General features: G+C 39.9%; 1 long non-coding RNA gene across 1 annotated transcript; it reads left to right on the top strand.

The window, feature by feature from the left end:
• The first annotated feature begins 494 nt into the window (after positions 1-494).
• LOC147818374 (uncharacterized) lies at positions 495-4166 on the top strand. Its single transcript, XR_015438022.1, has 3 exons — positions 495-828; positions 1131-1192; positions 1511-4166. It is a non-coding gene; the product is annotated as an uncharacterized LOC147818374 (long non-coding RNA).
• Positions 4167-5046: the final 880 nt, after the last annotated feature.

Genomic DNA, 5046 nt, shown 5'->3' with positions numbered 1-5046 from the left:
ATTCTGAAAGATGAATGAGCAATGTAGAGCTTAAATGTAAGTTTAATCACACTTTGTATACATTTCTCACTGAAGAAACATCTTTAAGGGACACCTACATTTTTTACTATGTGATACTGTAACTTCAACTTAAATTGTGTTTGTGAATGTGATCAGGGTTTAAATAATTTCTTTAGATACAGAGGAGAGAGCGCACTGAGGCATTCTCATCCTGTGATAAAGCACATTTGTAATATTTAAAGCCATTTCATTTGAAAAAAAGTCCGAAAGTTGTGTCTGATTACTGCAAGTTAAAGAAATAAATGGCTCATACTTAAATACTTGGCTCAGGAATAACATTTGCTCATTTTAAACCCAGCCTTTAGCTATTTGAAATCAATGCTGATGCAACTCAAATCAATGACTCTTCTGTGCAGTGGTTTTATTCAGCTGGATGCAGCAGTGAAAATGGGGGAGGGGGAGGGTTGGGATTACTTGAAGGAACTGATCCTGAACCCCTTTTGACCTTTTCGGTCATTTTGAAGGCAGAACTTCTGTTTTCGTATAAACATGGTGTTAAGGATAAAGACAAGTGAGTCTTTGTGTAACCAACCTCTTTGTGTCTGCTGAGGAAGCGCGATCATGAGGCTCATGGGAGCGAGGTGAACCTCAGGAGTCTGTCACATTGCTGAAGTGGATAAAGCGTCATCACGCTGTGTTGTTTTGCGTTTGTTGCTGGAACATTGTTGCCGTTACCATCGTTATTCTTCTAGGAAGAAAAGTTGATCCCCAACAGGAATTGATTGTGTGTTTGTGTGGGGAACATTTGGTGGAAACAAAAACAACCAGGTAAAGGTCCGATATAATCGCTCCACTCATGTTCCTCAAACCGCTGTAACCCTGTATGAGGTGTTTCATGTCACTTGACATATTTAGCTAACCACAAATATGTTACTGGTTGTTCCAAAGCATTTTGGGGTTGGTTTCTGTTTTAAGCAGTGTTGCTGGGGATTAATGTGTGAAGATGTCGTGTCACACTGGCTGCCTGAGTCACCGTGTCTTGGATATATGTTGATGTAAGCAAATCACTTTACCTCACAGGCTCTGATGCAATTCTTAAACAGTTCTTTATCATGTGTTTTCATCAACAGCATACAGTGTGTAAGGATCACAGAGAGCCAAAGTGAAAGCCGGAACTTCCAGGTGCTATTCTGTAAGTAATTAAACCACATTCAAAATCCCAGAGTTTTTTTTTAAACTACACTAATAACAAAAAAATACAGTCTTGCAACACAGCCTTCCTCATGGGGTCCTTGCGTTCAATTGTATGTTGCAGTTCCAATGCCATATACGTTCATGTCAAATGAAATAAAAATTTTCATGGGAGCTGTAGTTTTTTCTGTGCTCATAAATTAAACGTTTAACTTTCTTGTTGGGAGGTTTCAGTTTCTAATCATTAGTGCTGTGGTGGATGCCAATTGGTTTCAGAATAAGGAAAGTGAATCCCTGGAACATGCTTCATTTTTTCCAGACAGACTGATGGATTGCACTGAGTTACAGAAGCTAGCGGAACAGACGTGGCACCATGGCTCTCTGTCATGCACCTACACTAAATGCTGATCTAAGTTTATTTGATGTGATGTGTCTGAAAAAAATGTGATTTGTCCAGAGCAGGAAACTAAACTGATACATGTTTTCATGTGCTGTAAATGTATTTACTATAAGTCTTGCTCTTGTCAAGAGCTCATCCATCTCTGACAATAGGGTTCAGCTTTGAAGAATAATTGTTTGCAGAAACATAAGCAGGCACTTTAGGAAGATTAGGGCTTCAAGCTATAATTAAAAGCTGTTTGAATGAATGATTCACAAGAGTCCAAATACGCAGGGAGGAGAAATCAGCCACAGCTGTGAAGCAATCTCAGCATAAGGCATTAGATGGAAGCTCAGTTTTGAATAAACATACATTATATGGACATAATAAAAACTTGGACTTTTGTTTTCCTTTGGTTTGAAATATTTTAATACATTTTGAGCTTCTTATTTTTGGGACCATATATAATATCTAAGCACCACATGTATTATCTTAAACGTACTTACATTACGCAAATAATTACGAAACAATGACCATGACCACATCCTTCTGCTTGAGTTTGTCTGTTTTGGTCTGTTCAAGTTTATATTACGGGGGAAAGTAATTTAGTGCAGAGCACAGAGAGAGTCCCACACGCAGACATAGAATGGATCCTCTCAGTGGTTCAGTTTGATTGATGGGCTTGTAGACTGCATCTTGCTCACCCTACCAAGGAATTTGCTCTGTTGTTACACATATATTCACAACAACACGCTGACCGGTCAGGTTGTTTACAGCACGGAGCGTCACGTGACAGTATCATCTGGTATAAAAACGTCCAGATGTGCGTCATAGGATACATTTTCAACAGACTCTTATATGATGTTTGGCACCTGAACACCAGTGAATCAGGACAGCAGTATGGCGCATTCACGATTACTCACTCTCTCTTTATGTCATCTTCTGTAAAGGTGTGGCATATGCTCTGCCTCCACCTTCAAAATAAAACTTTAGTTTTCTTACTGCCTAATGACCTATCTTTTGTGTATCATAACCATTCAGTCCAACAGAAGGGAAATAAAGCTTTACTTTACACAATTCTTCTGTGGGAGTAAATACTGATATACTAACAGGTTAAATGTCTCTTTTAAAGCTGCTATAATAGATATGTTGCTGTTACCAATGGAGCAAATTACCATGAGTAATGAAAATGCAGTTACTTGCAGTTAAAAACCCCACAGGTAATGATCACCTGATTCCATTCCTTTCAATTTTAAGAAGCATTTCAGCGTCTTTCAGCTCATTCTTTTGGTTTTCTGACCTTCAATGCTTCACTCTCGCCCCTTTGATAAATGTTGTTTCCAGATGCAGCAAACAGCTGTTCTCCATTAAAAACAAAAAAAAAAACAAGCTCCAAAAACCCCTCTGTGAGATACCTCTTGCTCACCACAAAATAGTAGACAGACTTTAGTGACTAGCTGGTAAACAGCTCAAGAGCCAAATATTTCCCCCAGGAGATGATAGCGACCAAATCCAGAGCTAAAAGGAGACTTACATTCATTCAGGTGGACAAAAACATAACTTCAAATGAATTGTTATGTTGCCTCTTGTCTGCTGAATGTGCAAAATGGCAACTGCATCCTAACACATTGGCTGTAACAACTTTATAAAGTGACTGTATGTCAATATTGCGTTTACAGTTTGTTGCGCTGCTCGCAGTCGCCCACAAAAAAAAAAAATCAATGAATGTAAGATTTATACAGAATAATAAACAAGCTGAAAATGATCTACAGTTATGGATAGACAGTAAGGGAGTGAAGGGAAAAACACAAAGTCTCCCTGTCTTGTTTCAATTATGTTTAGTCTAGTAAAGGAGCAACATCTAGTAAAGGTGGATGAAACCAGGGGATCCTATTGCTTTCATCTGTCTTTCAGGTGGGCTGAAGCCTTTCCTAAAATGAAATGGAAAGCAGGCTGGGAAACACTTCAGAAAGCCAGTGATGTCAGTGATGGTGAACCCAGACAAACAACCACACTCACATTCAAAGGTTAAGTTAAAGAAAATCAGTTGTCCTTTGTGTCTCTGGGCTGTGGGAGGAAACATGACACATGCAAAGAAACTTGCCAACAAGTAAACACCACACCAATCAAAACAATAAACAAACCCATAGCCAAATGAATGAATAATGAACTTTTTTGTGAACACAGTGTGAGAGAATCATGCAGCATTTAATAAGCAGTTAGCTAACCATGCATTAGAATAACCATCCAGCAGACAAAGAGGGTAGTTAAGGAAACAGTGAAAGCATAGAAGCCATGTCAACCATTGATGATTAAAATGGGACATATCATTATTTAACCGCATTATTATTTCACTGTTTTGAAGTGGACTAATGTTGATTGATCTGAAAACACATTTTCCACACACACACACACACCCAAAAATGTGTTGTTTATTTTTAGCTGTCGACACCGCTTTACCCATGTGCAAAGGCCGTGACTTCATTTCATTGAAAAGTTTTCCCTGACCACTTCAATTGTTTGACATGAATGTAACAGGAGCAGTTCCAAAACCAGCAGATCTCCCCATGTCGATAGTTATCGGAAATACCAGCACAACCTCATCTGGCTTCACCCCTGCCTGACTTCCTCAGTGAGGACATCACTGCGGGTTTGAACCAGGGAGGGTGTGTGTGTTTGTGTGTGTGTGTGTGTGTGTGTGTGGGGGGGGGGGGGGGGGGGGGCACATTTGCGGGATAACAAAATGGTGACAGGCTTAGCAGCCACAGACGTAATTAAATAAACATTCCAGTTGTTCAGAAATCCCCAGTTTTAGCCACTTATGAGGTGGGCCCAAGAAATCCGAGGAATGAGAGGTTGTCCCTGTGATGGCGGTGTTGCGGACACAATTTAATCCTGCACCACTGGGAGAATACTGATGAGAAGTGCTTGGGGTGGAGGGTGTGTGTATGTGTATATTTATGTGTATGTTTGTGCGTGAAATCTCCGACAAGCATCGAGCCTTGAACCTGAAAGACCCACACACCTATAATATATTTATGGGAGGTGTCACGTCAGAGAGCTGGGTCATATCTAAAATCCAGGCCCTGGAAATAATGTACAGCCTCCAATGACGACACACTGTACAACTCAGAGGTTTCAACAAGCTGATACACATCTCGCTACCAACACAAACACAGGATTGGTCTCGGGTGGAGTTGTTTCACCACGTATGTTGGTTTTTTAAATACGTGGTTACATCATCGGCTACTCTGTGTCCTCAAGATATTTATCAGTCCATGTTTATCGCAGCTTTGAAATCACATCACCTCCAATGGGGGTTTTCACCAGAGCTGTAACAAATGACACAAAGCTTGTGTACTTTGAAATGGAACAAGGTCACAAAAACATTAATAACAGCATTTTTCACTGATCCACATCTCAATTAAGCCCAAGGTTTGATGACTAATCCTTATCAACTGAGGATGATTTTTCAT

The sequence above is a fragment of the Seriola lalandi genome, unplaced genomic scaffold (assembly GCF_002814215.2).
Source record: "Seriola lalandi dorsalis isolate HSWRI2012SDOR001 ecotype SW California unplaced genomic scaffold, Sedor1 jcf7180002054606, whole genome shotgun sequence".
NCBI lineage: Eukaryota > Metazoa > Chordata > Actinopteri > Carangiformes > Carangidae > Seriola > Seriola lalandi.
The sequence above is the reverse complement of the archived record's forward strand: the minus strand, read 5'-3'. Positions and strand labels throughout refer to the sequence as shown.